This window comes from Amblyomma americanum, chromosome 6, assembly GCF_052857255.1.
Source record: "Amblyomma americanum isolate KBUSLIRL-KWMA chromosome 6, ASM5285725v1, whole genome shotgun sequence".
Lineage (NCBI taxonomy): Eukaryota > Metazoa > Arthropoda > Arachnida > Ixodida > Ixodidae > Amblyomma > Amblyomma americanum.
In genome coordinates, this window is record NC_135502.1 from 155,435,181 (window position 1) to 155,450,517 (window position 15,337).

The following is a 15,337-nucleotide window of genomic DNA, read 5'->3' on the forward strand; positions in this document are numbered from 1 at the left end:
TAATACAGTGGAACCCGGATATACCGATTTCTAAGGAGATCGGAAAATTATTCAATATAGTGAGATAGAGGCTTAAACAGCACTCAAGACCATGACAAATTGAGGCTTACCGGTGGCAGGAGTCATGTACCACAAAGTCCGGGCGCGAAACGTAAAATCACTTTATTGCACGGAAAACAAAAATTGCTAATTTCCGGCTTGTTTTTGCTGTGATTAATGAAGTTGAAAACGTTAGTGTCGATCTTCTCGACAGTGCCCACGCGAGGCAGCCCGGTACCTTTAATTTCGCTGCAACAACGCCGAATGCGGCTGAATGCTGATGCCAGTTCAGCAGCTGTGCACGAGCGCACCTCTTCTGGAACAGAATTGTCCTGGTCATCACTGGAATCGCCTTCTTGGGCGCCAGCTATTCCGGCCACAGTGTCATCAGCGAGGTCAGCTACAACCTGAACTTCGCTGTCTGCGTTGATGGAGCCCTAAACAGTAAGTTTCGACGGGACGACACCGGGAAAATGGTACAAGTCGCGAAACATGTCATCCAAACATTCGTCGTCGTCATGCAAAGCTTCTGGCCATTCAACTCCGGCCACTTCAAGACCTCGCTTGGCGAAACATTTGGCTATCATGGGCTGTTTTCTGTCGTTCCAAGCGCTGGTAATCATCTGGAAAGCGCCGAGCAGGTCAATCCTGAGATCAGATCCCATGCGGAGGTTTATGAGGAGCCGCTGAACACGTTTCCTTCTGTATCCTTCCTTGAAAGCCCTGGTTCATGGGCTGCAGTCTCGCTATGGTGTTCGATGTGATAAGCTTGAGTTCAGTGTTCTGCAGCTTGCAAATCATTTATTGGGCCAAGCAGTTGTCTAACAGAAGGCATACTTGGTGACCCGACCTGCCCCACTCGGCGTCCCGAGCTTGACACCATACATAAAAATTTTGGCGTGTCATCCATACCTTTTTATTACAGACGTAGCGGATGAGAATATGCTTCCAATTCTTGAAACAGCGTGGGGACATGCTTTTTTTCTAATAACAAATGGGCGCAACATGAACAGGACAGTCATGTTTGGTGCAAGCAGAACTGTGATACGCACTTTGCTCACTTTCCTGCCTTGACAGGAGCTCTCACGGAGATGGATTGCCTTGTTCGGCAGCATTTTCCAAATGAGACCAGTCTCATCTGCACTGAAGACTTCGCCAGGTGAAAACTTTGCAGCGGTCTTCAGCCACTCCTCTAAAATCCACTGCTGCATCTCCTGGCTGCTAGCAGCCCCACGTTTGCCTGAAATTACTTTTCCCACAATTCCGTGGCGCTTTTAAACCGTTGCAGCCACCGAGTGCCACTGCAAAGGTTTTCTTCGCTAAGAGCCGTGGGAGACTATTTCGCCTTCTTCATTAACATGGGGACATCCACGGGGATGTTTTCCGCTCGGACTTCAAGAACCCATGCGTACAGCGCTTTCTTAACTTTGTCGAAGCCAGCAGGGCGTAAACGGCATGCTCCAAAGTGACTTTCCTTACTTGCTTTGAGCATGATGTCCTGCTTCTTTTTAACGGCGTATTTAGATTGCTCCGCTGCATGCGGAATGCGTGTGCCACGGAACACTTCTTTTTGGCATTCTCGACGCGTCAGGTCACCTCAAGCCTTGTAGCGAAGTCCAGATTAATTCTGTTTTTTTCTGCCGTATGCTAACTAGATGACAGCAGCCAGGCACGCTAAAATTGGCGCATTAAAAACAAAGACGCGCACAAGAAAAGTGCGACAGCCCCTCACTGACCGATGGAGTCGACTGGCTTCGGTGGAGTCAAGGATGTTGTGTTGTTGGGTTTTATGGCACATAGGCAGTTAAGGCCATCATGCGCCAAGCTCAAGGTATAGAAATGGTTTTCTGTAGAATGTTTAGGAATATGAAAAATGTCGATGGTGTAGATGGCCTAAAATATTGAACTGCCTGGTAAAAACTGAAGAAATCTGGAAATAGCTAATGGTAAAAATCACAGAGAAGGTAAGGCAGCCTAAATGGCTATCCTTGGCTTGGCAAGGATCTTCAGTCTCCCAAGTAATCAAATAAAGAGCATCACCTTCTCAGAAATGAGAAAGTAGCAGAGGTGTAACATGCAGTAAAGAGAACCAGTGGTTCAAAATTTACAGTTTTTCAAGTAAACCTGCTTCTTTTAAAAAGCTAAGAACAGAAGGTATGTTAACAATGGCATTATCATCTAAGAGCAGTGATGGATGAAAAGGAATGAATTCTTTATAAAATTGAGTAAAATACCTTTATCTTAGTGTTTCAAGTTTTATACATGAAAATAAAATGTGATTAACAGTAAGATAATCTCCGAATTCGCAAACAGGTTTCTCTTGCTTTGTTAGCAGGAAGTTGTGCGTAAGGTTTGTGTGGCCTATCCGGAGACGGCATAAAATCACTTCCTTAAAACGTTCCTGGTGAACACATGATTTAAATTCACCTAAAACCGGTTTTACCAAGTGTAGTTTATTATTCACTTCGGCGTTCTATGCTGACTGCCATTTTTCTCTTAATTTACGTTGCACTAAGTTTATGCCATCCCCAAAAGGTATATTTACATTTTTTATTTCCTTGCCACGAGCTGTAGCAGCGCAGAAATCCGCCCTCTCGTTGCCTCTAATCCCGACATGACTGGGAACCCAGCAGAGTTTTATATTTTGTCCTTGGGCTGTCGCTGTTACTTTCTTTTGTATGATGTCACCAAGAATCGGAGTGACTGCATTTCTAAAGTGCAGAGCTGCAAGTATACTGAGGGAATCTGTGTAAATAATACTGTTGGCGAGGTTTTTGGTTTCTATTTTTTCTACGGCCATACAGACTGCGTAACATTCTGCGGTCGAGATGCATGAGCACTGTGGAAGTCGTACTGTTTTCTCCGACTCCCTCGGACCACTGCGCTTCCTGCGTAAACGTCTGTTTTTGATCCGTCTGTATAAAATTGCGTAAAACTACTGTATTCTTCTTCGAGTGCAAGGAATTCTTGTAGTATATGTTCTTGCGGAGTATGTTTTTTATGGAACTGAGTAAGAGTGAGATTACAGACTGCAGGAAAATTGTACCAAGGAGGTAGTGGGTCTCGTCTCCGAGCAATGTCAGGTAGTGTATCTAGTACGCCGAGGTTTTGGCACATCTCTTGAAAACGCAGGAGGAATGGCCTGATAGCGAGCGGTTTACTGTTAAACAAAGTTCTAGATGGGCACCTTGTGACAATTTGGTAACATAGGTGTTTGGGCAGTGAACGGAATTTTAAAATGTATGAGCAGGTGAGCATGGTTCTTCTATCTGTAAGTGGCGGTTAGTTAATTTCTACATAGAGACTGTTTATCGGCGACGTCCTGTAAGCACCAGAGGAAAGACGCAAACCTAATTTATGTATTGGATCTAGTCGTTTAAGGTACGAAGGTCTCGCTGACCAGTAAACTATACTTCCGTAGTCCAAGGTAGAACGAACAACAGACCAATAAATTTGTAAAAGGCACATCCAATCAGAACCCCAGTGCTTCCGGGAAAGTACTTTAAGTATGTTCAAAGAATGGAAGGCTTTCTTTTTTAGAGCATTAATATGTGGTAGGAACGTCAAGTTTTTGTCAAAGATAATGCCCAGAAATTTTACTTCATTTTTTATAGGCAATTCGATTTTGTTTACATGTAAGGGGGGGGGGGTTAGATTTTAGACCTCGTTTTAGTGAGAACAGCATGCCCACTGTTTTCTGTGTGGAGGACTGTAATCCATTTTTATCTGCCCTTGTCTCTAGTTTGTTTATTGTTAGCTGTGTTAGCCTTTCGCATGTTGGTAGATTGGATGATGTACAAAATATTTGAAGGTCGTCGACATAGACTGAGTACATCATGGACTTTGGGATTATTTTCTCAATAGAATTCATCTTTACAATAAACAGTGCTTTGCTTAAAATACACCCCTGAACACCCCGTTCTCTTGAACGAAGTTCCTGGAAAAGGTTGATCCTAAGCGTACATGAACTGAGCGGTCGGAAAGGAAGTCATTTAGGCAGTTCAACATCCTGCCGCGAATACCTCGGCCCACTAGGTCGCGGAGGATCCCAAACCTCCAGTTTGCTTCATACACCTTCTTCATGTCAAAGAAAACGGCAAGACAATGCTGTGTGTGTATAAAGGCTTCTCTTATTGTGTTTTCGAGACGAAATAATTGGTCTGTCGTTGAGCATCCCTTTTTATAAATGCACTGATGGACATGAAGTAATTCACGGGATTCAAAGACAAATGTCAATCTAATATTAAGGACACATTCAAAAAATTTCGCGACACAGCTTTTGAGTGCTACCGGCCAATAGATGCTTTTGGAAGTTAGTAGTTTACCAGGTTTCAGGAATGGCACTATGACAGCTTTCTTCCGCTGGTTGGGTATTTTTTCTTCTGTGAATATTTTGTTAAATAAATTAAAGGGTGCCTCTGTGGTAGGCTGGGAAAGATGGGAAAGCATTTCGTAGTGTATCTCGTCGTGTCGTGGAGCAGTTTTTTTGCCTGCATACAGTACTTTAGCTATTTCTTGGAGGGTAATTATACAATTGTATTTTTCATTTACCCCTCCACTTGTAGAGAGCCTGTAATTTTCAGCCGTGCTTTTGGGTTTCAAAAATGACTGGCTATAGTGTGATGAACTTGATACTGCAGCAAATTGCTCCCCCAATGCGTCTACCTGTTCTATATTTGTTTGTGTACCGGGTGTTATCAAAAAAGGAACTGTGAAGGGTGAGTAGCTACCGTTTAATTTTCTAACTTGCTCCCACATTTTCTTCGAGGGGGTTGAACTATTTATAGAACACACATGAGCTCTCCATGATGTTTTTTCGGCATTGCGCGAATATACCGTGCTTGTGCTCTGGCCATTTTGAAAAGGATAAGGTTGTCGTGTGTTAGGTATCTGCGAAAGACTCCACACGCTTTATTTTGCCGTTTTTTTGCTTCCTTGCATTCAAGCGTGTACCACACTTTGTGGTTCTGACGGACCACTCCTGAATATTTTGGGACACATACGTGTGCGGCAGTAAGGATGCATGATGTGTATGCGTCATTTATTTCGTCTATGCCGAGATTTTCTAAGGCAATATTCTCTAAACTAGACTGTTCTCTAAACAAGTCTCAGTTAGCTAAATGTAACTTCCAATGGCGTGGTTTTGTCGGGATGAATGTTGGTGAGGATGACAGGATTATTATGACAGGAAGGTGATCGCTCCCATACAGGTTGTCAAGAACATCCCATTTAAAATCGGTAAAAACACTTGGTGAACAAAAAACATAAATCTAGGCAGCTCATTTTCCCACTGCTTGGAGAACAGTAAGTCTGTTTTCCTGAGTTCAGGCGGCAGACTTTGTTGCAGAGGATACAATCTTCTAAAATGCGGCCTCTGACATCCGTTTGTTCGCTTCTCCAAAAAAGTGGAGTGAGCATTAAAATCTCCAACTAAAAGACAAGGTTCCGGAAGTTGCATTAAAAGACTTTCTAAATCGCGATGTTTGGTGAGATTCAATGAATATGGAACATAATGTTATTGTCTTAAAATCGAGGACAGTGACCGCAACTGCCTTATATGAGATTTTTAGGTCAATTTTTCGTACAGCAACACCAACACGGAACACTATAGCAGTGCCTCCAGAGAGCCTGCTTGAGGTCTCTCGGTCACATCGAGGCTTGATACTTTTTAAGAATGTTTTTTTCTGTGGTCCTAGGTTAGTCTCCTGGAGACACAGTGCTACCGGGGAGAATGAATTTAAAATATCTGTAACTTGAGTGTAGCTGTTTAAATGTCCACGAGAGGTCCAGTGAACTAGAAAAGCCATGATTGTAGACTAGTTAAAGATAAGTTTTAGTAACTAGGTTTTTGGGTCTTTTGGACCTGTTATAGGAACTTTATCCCTTTTTTTGCACTCAAGAGAGCTTTGCCGCCGCTGCAGCGGGTGCGAGGGAGGAGTTGTGTCCATCACCTCACGAGAGGTGCTGGAGGACTGCGGCGTCACCGCGGGTGTCTGCGTTTCAGGCCTCCCCTGACGGGGGGAAGTCACATGGGATGCCTACCCAAGGGCCGGCGCTTCCTGCTTCAGGAGTGACAGAACAGCCTTCACTGTTCCTGCCTGGGGCGTCAATGGCCCTGCCATCGGGTCGGTAGAAGCCGACTCGGTAGGTGCCAAAGTGCTGTGTGGTGAGGCGCCCCTGCGCACCACATCAGCGAAGCTGGATTTCGCTGTGAAAGAAAATTGGTTGGCGAGGGCAAATCGCCTTCTCGCTTCTATAAATGAAATATTTTCTTTGGTCTTTAAGGTGATTATCTCATTTTCCTTTTTCCAGGACGGACACGCCCTGGAGTATGCAGCATGGTCTCCTTCACAGTTTGCGCATAGTAGTCTTGCGTCACATTCCTCAGAATGGGGGTCTTTCGAAGCGCAATTCGCGCAGGTTTTTCGGCCGCGGCAACTTTGTGAGCCGTGGCCAAACTTCTGGCAATTCAAACATCGGCGGGGATTTGGTATGTAGTGTCTGACGTTGACCTTTATATATCCAACTTCGTTAGCTTCGGGCCAGGTGCTGGTGTTAATTGTAAGGACCATTTGCTTAGTATCTATTTCCTTCCTGTCCTTGCGGATTTTGATTCTGTGAACGTCAATTACATTTGGTTAGTTAGTCGTTGAAGCATTTCGGCTTTTGTCAGATGGATAAATTCAGTTTCAGAGTTTACGCCCCGGACTGTGTTGAGAGATCGGTGGGGAGTCACGGAGACAGAGATGTCCCCTATAGACGCAATGTTTCAGAGTTTGGAACATTGTATGCTGTCGCGTAATTCAAGCAGTAAATCACCGCTGGCCATTTTTGAGACCTTGTAGCCGGGGCCCAAGGTGTCGGTTAAGCATTTCGACACGAGAAATGGAAATAATATACGTGCTTGCTTTCCTTCACATTTACTGTGTATGACATGGAACTTCGTGAATTTCAGTTTCTTTTTGGCAACAAAATCTGCTGTTTCGTTCCGCCCTCTCTTGAGAGAGCGATCTGGTTTTGAAAGGAGGGAGCCATAAAAAGTCGTTTTTCGGTCATGGTGCTAGCCACCCACCACGGAGTCCAACAAGGGGACGGGACAGGAACTAAAAAGCAAGTCCTGCCTACGCGAGCTGTACACCTCAACTATAACCAAATGTGACGCAACTCAGGGTAGTTCGTCACACAAGGTTAACATCGCCGCCAGGAAAAAAGGAAAAGCCAAGAAGTGAGTAGGATGTAGGAGAGTTGTGAGAAAGAGATAGGAAAGTGGAAGATGGAAGGGAGGATAGGAAAAGGCGACTGCCGATTTCCCCCAGTCGGGTCAGGCCGGAGGTGCCGTCTACAAGAATCTGGGGCCAACGTGGTGTGTTGCCTCCGCCGAGGGGCCTTAAAGGTCCAAACGCTCGGCATCGGCTCAACCACCAGGATCCCCTTTTCCCCGCACACGGCGATGCCACGCACGGCGAAGCGCGGGTGCTCGGGTCCGTGGTGATGCACTGTTCACCATCACCCCCTTGCGGGGATGTCCCTTCGGATGCTCGGGAACCAGTGGTGTCGCCACTCACCAACACCTGCAAGCTGCAGGTGCCCCCCCGTTGGAAGGTGGAGTCGAGGAGTCAGCAAAGGAATGACAAAGGCAAAAAGGGAAATGAGAGAGAGAGAGAAAAAAAAACTTAACTGAAATGCGCCGTTAGTGGTAGTTGTGCAAGTTACGGGGCGCCTCAGGCGCAACCACTGCCTGGCTCTTTCCAGTTCCCTTATTTGCAATCGATTCCGCAGTGGTTCAGCTCATCACCTGCAGCTGTTCAGGGTGCACTGCACCAAATCCCTCGATTCACAGCGCCCTCTGCACCGACGTCCGCGATTGACGTGGGTGCAGCCTTGGTGCCGCTTTGGTGCAAGAAACCGCGACACCAGCCTCCAAGGTGGTACAAAACAGAAGTGGACTTGCAGACGGATATCAGCAGACGATGCATGTTACCATGGAAATACTAAACATGAATTAAGGGACGTTTTGGCTGTGGTCGACAGTTTCGGTGTCATTCTGCGAGAAAATGGCGCTAAAACTACGTGACAGCTGCAGGGATTTTTCTGTGTTTTGTGCTGTAGCTGCCATGCTAATTGCGACAGAACGTCAGTGTGGGTGCGAGTTCACACAAGACTTATAGCGCAACGACGGTGTGCGGGCTGTTGGCAAATTGCGGGCAGGACGAAAGCGAGCGTGTTTGCTACAACCGGAGCCGGTACCTGTCCCATGTCATGCAGGCGGATGCTGCTGATTTGACGCTGTTGGGCCATTCTGCTAACGCCGGGGCTAGCGCTAAGCGCCGCCCTTTGTTGCGTAGGCGTCGGAAAATATGCAGGGGCCTTGAATACAAGCGAGCCGAAAGTTCTTCGAGCGTCTCTTTGAGTGTATGAAAAGCTTCGTGCATTTGCATTTGAAATAGCTTGCGACCACGCTTTTATAGCACTTCGGAATTCGACTGCCGTCGGTTCAAGCACGTGAGTTGCCGCATGACAGCACGTAGTCGGTTTCCTCGTATGCACGATGGGAAGAGTAGAACTACTCCATAACAAGAACTATGAGATGTCGTCGTCGTCGTCGACAAAGGCCGACTCCATAGCCGACTCAAGACTCGTATGGCACTCAAGCACCGCACACAAAAAATACACGCGAGAGCTCGACACCTCCACGGCTAGCAGACGACAAAACCTGCCTGCGCGCGCTCCATTGAATATTGTCGCACAGATGAGGTATGGCGCTGCTGACGCGCTGCACCTGCACCATGGAACTGGTTCTGCACCACACTGGCACCAGCGGCACTTTTTCAGAATTGGTGATAGAGACCGCTTGGGATCCGGCAAGTGCGAACGCGCTTCGTATCGGCTCTGTACAAGCACGGCGATTTCGTCCGAATTTCGACCCATGCAGTGCCCATCTCTTAACTGCACCGTTAGTAGTGGTGAGCGCTACCATCTGCTCAAATTTGGTGGCCGTCGGTTCCCCCAAAGTAGGCCCACTGGCCGAAAACCGCCCTTTACCGATCAGCTGCCGCACTATGCCTCGCGCCACTTTGCGCTAAGCCTAAGCCACTTCGACCTCCCCTATATCGACAGTATGGAGGTCCAAGTGATCGGAGAGACCATTAACCTAAAGCACTATGATCTCAGAGACTGCACCCATACCCTGAGTTTTACCCGCCCGTCAGAAAGGAGCACTGAAAATCCAGTACCAGGCGAACGCCACCACCGGCTCACGACCTGCAGATTCCGTACAGCAAGCGTCCCAGCTGCGCGCGACGCGTCTCCCGGCGCAAAGGTAGCAACGCCAGCCGTGGATGCCTGAGGATGCCTACGAGATAGTGTTTCGTTCAAGCGGGGAACTTAACTTAAACGACCTTCAACCGCGCCAGCTTCGCCTGGCCCTGAAAACTGCAGCCAAGGACCTCCAAGCTCCAGACGCCACCAACTTGCGTATCCACCCCCTTGCGTATACACTAGTAAACGCGCTATGTGCTTTTTAATTTTATTTTTTGTTTGATGTACCCTGGGTCCCTTTTTTGGATTTATTTCGGTGTTCCTGTGCCAACTTTACATTTACTTACCCTTATGTCAACAGTTTTGTATTATACTGAAGTGTATTCAATTTTTTACTGACGATGTATAGTGCCTTGTTCACTTGTCTTTATTTGTCTCCTTTTTAATTTGTGGTTGATGTTTTGCCGCCCCCCTTACACAATGCCCTACGGGCCTCTAAGGTAGTTAAAATAAATAAACCACACCTGCACGGTGAATACCCCGCATCAAGCCGAAGCGCTACACCTGGTCGCCATGAAACAAATCTCAATTCCAACCCAAGCCTACACCATCACCGCCTACAACGCCCCCGCCCGGATGGTACAGTAAGAGGAGTAATCACTAACGCCTGCTGGGAAGAAATCCCAGCACAGATTCTGGAAGACCTGATCACGGGCAACCCTGGCGTCCCCATCATTGATGCACACCGCATGGGACAGACCCCTCGATCGTCCTTACCTTTCGGGCGGGTCTGGTGTCCCGAACCATCTACTACGGAGGCGGACGCTACAGCTGCACTTTATATAAAGGACACCTGGACGCTTGCACAAACTGTGAAAAAGCAGGACATCGCGCGGATGTGTGTACCCTTCAGCGCACGCACAACTGTTCAAGATGCGGTATCCCGCACCCTCGAGAGGACACCCTGACATGCACCCCAGTGTGCATACTCTGTGGAGGCGCCCACATGACGGGACTAAAGGTTGCAGAGCGAGGGAACGCCGCTGACAGCCCGCTTCACAGCAACAGCACATCTCCCGCACACCGGAGCCAGACGCAGACCGCGCCACTGTTCGTCGCTCCAGCAAGTCTCACTCATCGTCTCGTCGCCGCCAGGACCAACATCCCCCACTTTCCTGGACAGACAGAGTAGCAGGCAACAGACTCAAAGCTACCAGCAAGCCCTCACGCCCCCACCCACACAGGTGGACCACCGTGACCGGGAGCTCCAGGCCCTGCGAGAGGAGCTGAGTCGTCTTACCTCACTCATCAAGACCCCCACCTCCACCCCTCTACCGCTTCCGCTAATAGTCCCTCCCACGCAACCCACGCTGCTACCTCAAACAGTCCCTGAAAACATGAAACAATCGGACTCCAAAACCCCCACCTCCCCCCCACGCAAGAAAAAATGCACAACAGAGTAACCATCCGTCACCAAGGCCGACCTTCAATACCTAGAGGCCCGCATGGACGCTAAGCTCGCCGAAATGAATGCGCGTCTAGAGGCAAAATTCAATCACTTCATCGACCACCTGTCCCAACGCTTCGAGCAACAAACTGAAGTGGCAATTACGCGCATGGTGCGCACCCTTGAGATGAGCCTTGCACGGTACGACACCCGCCTCCGAACAATAGAGCAAGCCCTTCCCTCGCTGCACCTGCCCAATCCCCCTCATCAATCCCGCTCACCTACCCCACAGAACCCCCTACTCATACCACCTACCCTCACCCCACCGAAGCTAGAATTTGGCGGGGCGACCACCTAATTTCTTATCAATTCTGCAATGGAACTGCCGCCACTTCCGGGGCAAGCGCGCACCACTCCAACTCCTCGTACTTACACCTCCCACGCCCCACATCCTCCACCTTCAGGACACACATGCCCCTGCCAGACTTGGCATCTAAACATCCGCTGACTCGGACGCAACGAATACACCCAGGGCTTCCACAGTCACACATAGCTCCATTGCACAGCAAACGCATCAGATAACCTCCGAGACGCCCTGCGTGATCACAGAATCCTTGCCAGATGCACACTTCACACCATCTATTTTTATTGCAATTATATACCACACACGTTCTCATCCGATGGCTTCATTGGAAAGGCTACTGCGCGATCTCCATCGTATTGGAGGCAAGCATCCATTGATTATCGGAGGGGGACTTAAACAGTCAGCATATTGACGGGGGCTACCGCACCACCACGGGACGAGGAAGGCGACTCTGGTCCTTGGTGCAAGAGCTCCGCCTCACAATACACAAAAACTTTAGCACTCCCACGAGAATTGGCAACAGTGTCAGTGGGGACATGAGCCCGGACTTGACACTGAGCCGCAACCTTGCGGGTATTACGTAGAACACAACACATCACACATTAGGAAGCGACCATTATATCCTCTCTGTTACAGCACCTTACAAAAAACAACCCATCACCTAACACACAAACTCACCGACTGGTATGCGGTCCGCGCCTCACGGGCGGCCCTTCCTGACGCTCCCATTAGACATCGACCAGTGGGTGGTATCACTCATGAAGGATGTCTCTGCACACATTCGAACCCTTGGCATCACAACAGATACGCCCACTCTAGACACTCCCGTGTCCATCCTATGGGAGGCCCACCATAGCATCCTAAAGCACTGGAAAGGGCAAAATCTCAATCATACCCTTAAAAAGCGGCTAGCCGCATTGCAAACACAAATTATTGAGCACTCTGGCACTCTGAAGAGCTCTGCCGATCCAACTGGGGACAGATTCGCGACAGTTTGGCTGGCAATCTGTCCTCTAAACGCAGTTGGCGACTCCTCCGTCACTTAAATGACACCACGCAATCCAATACAGCCGCACAACACCACGTCACATGCCTTACACAGGACCGACCTTTCCCCCGACGCAATAACCGATATACTTAGGCACACACATACAACTCCCGGTACCTCAAACACCCTGCCCCCTATGCCGGCACCCCGAATGCCAATCTCTACCAGGAGATTACGGAAGCAGAATTCAGAGCGGCCCTCCTGACTCTCCGCTCTAGCTCCACTCCAGGAGTTGACCGTATATCAAATACCATGCTCCGCAATTTGGGCGACCAGTCGACTGCCCAGATCACGGGGTACATCAACACATGCTGGCAGGAGGGCACCCTTCCACAATCCTGGCGTGACGCCAAAATCTTATTTATACTGAAGCCCCACAAATCACTTACACCTGAAAATCTTCGTTTCTTCTCACTAACATCATGCCTGGGCAAGCTTTCGAAGCATGTCGCACTCGCCCGACTCACCCGACGCATGACGGAGCAAGACCTCTACCCGCACAGCATGGTGGGCTTCCGTCCCCGCCTGTCGGCACAGGACGGCATGCTCCAGCTCACACAGAATATTTTGACCCCTCATACCGTGCCACACAAAAGCTGTCCTCGCCTCGGATCTCTCCAAGGCCTTTGATCGCCTAGACTATCAAGCGGTCATGGCGACACTCTCCCCCTTGAACATAGGTGAACGTATGTACACCTAGATTCAAACATTCCTTAATAACCGCACGGCCGCAATTCACTTCGGTCTCCACACAACCCGCTCGTACACCTTTAGAGGGGTTGGCACCCCCAGGGATCATTCCTCTCCCTTTCCTCTTCAACTTCACACATATCCCCCTTGCCCGCTAACTACAAACTATTCTCACCTTCCGCATACACTCTATAATGATGATATCACTCTATGGACCACCCATGGCAGTGATGGAGACATAGAGACTACTCTGCAGTCCGCAACTACCCTCACCCAAACACATGCGTGGGGTATCGGACTCTCATGGCCTCCGGAGAAGTCACAGCTCCTCATACTGCGCCCCAGAACCCGAAACTGGACCCCAGCCCCCATAACCGCGACACTGGAAAACCGGTACATCCCGCAGGTACACGTTCTCTATGTACTCAGCCTGCACATCCAGAACAACGGGAAAAACACTCTCACCATCCATGAACTCAAGCCGACGGCGGTGTCGATATCCACCTAATCCGCCGAGTTTCTGGACACCACCGGGACAGGAAGGAGCATGACCTATGTCCTCTCATTCATGCCTTCGTCTCAGCCGCTTTCTCTTCACGCTCGCCTACTTGAAACTCCAGGGCACAGAAAGCTCCAACCTGGATTCCATGATCCGAATAGCATTTAAGACACCTCTACACCTACCCTTTAAATACCTCAACCGAAAATCTCCAGCTAGGCCTACGCAACACGATAGGTGAGCTTATCGAGGCCCACTGACAGACACAATACATACGTCTCGCGACAACCACCACCGGCAGACACATCCTACACACCGTCGGTATTAAGATACCAGCCACGGATCCCATACAGCTTCAGGTCCCGCACCACATTCACCGCAAGCTAATTATTAAACCTCTCTCCAAAAACATGCACCCCACCTACCACGAACCCAACTGCAGAGCTCGCGCACGAACCCCGCTTTACAACCGATTGCCAAAATTCACATATCCCCCACTGCCACTTTGGAAGAGCCTGAAGAGGCCGCTATTGCCCTAACCATCACGCGCTCGGAGGCCCGGTTTATACTATCTGACTCTAAAACTGCCATACTAAATTTCGCACACGCGAGGGATCACGTCCCTGCAATTCGCATACTGGATTCCCTCGCCGCACACCCGCCCCGCCACATGGAGCTGATATGGGTGCCTGCCCTCTCCGGCAATCGCGGAAACGAGGCTGCCAACGCTTTAGCCCGAGGTTATCTCAACCGCTCAACGGCGGCCTTCAATCTGGGGTTCTCACGGGAGCGCAAGCATTCCTTCAGTGAACTGATGCAGGCCTGCAAAGCCGATCGTCGGCTCTACCCCCACCTCATACCTCCCAAGACAATTATCACCAGAAACTTTGGAGCGGCTTCAGACACGCACCTTACATTCCCCTTATATATGCTCGCGCTATGACCAAGTCCACACAAACCCCTCCAGTACCTTCTGCCACCCCCCCCCCCCCCCCCCCAAAGCCATTCTCGATCATATCCTTTTACTCTGCCCACTTGGGAGGCTTGGGAGACCCTAGTGCGTTCTGAGGACCCGGCAAGCAATCAATCGTCACAGGCCGGGCTGCCAGCGTCATGAGCCTCCGGGACATGAACGTTTGAGTGCAGTGGGGCCGTACGGGAGCCCAAAGACTTGCGCGTCCTAAACTCCCCTGTGTCTAATAAAGTTTCCACCACCACCAAAATTTTTAAGGAGTTGTGCCATGAACCAGCACTGAATTGAATGCAGCTCTTGTCTACCTCACCAGTGAGGATGCGCCGCCCTCACTTATGAACGGTTTGACCGGTTTTCTCTCTTCGCCTAGGAGGCATGGCTTGCAAACGTCGCCACTCAATTCCATGCTGTGCAACCAGAGATGCGATTGTCTTTGGGGAAAGCACTCCTTAAAGGCGCCAGTACCGCGTTCGAAATATCGAACGGCCTGCAAAACTGGAGAACAATATAGTATGCAACCAACTATAATTTTACATAATATATTAAGGTGGTAGTCTTTCTGTTCGATATAGGCAGTAATTCGAAAAATGCGGGTTCGATATATCCAGGTTCGACTGTAGTTTAATATTGGCAGAAAAATAGAAGTAGTAACGATAAAGCATGCAATGTAGCTGAGCATTGTTTTAACCGCCTGAGAGAGAAAAATATCTTTAGGATAACCCAGTATTGAACATTTATAGCTGGACATTTCTTCACGAACCTGTCTAAAACATAAGCGCATGATTTGCCGTAAGAGAGTCTCGTTTACATGGGGTACCTGCTATGGCAGTAGTGCACATTCAGGCTGGAATGAATTGCAAAGAGCGCCTATGAAGAATACAAAACATTTAACCTGTTTACTTTCAGCTTGAGTATGCAGCTAGCCTGGTTCCTGTTACAGGTTAGGAGATCTACCTAAGTACGCATATATAAACTCTTTCGTAGTAAATGCCCCGCTGCAAAGTAGAAAAGTACAGCGC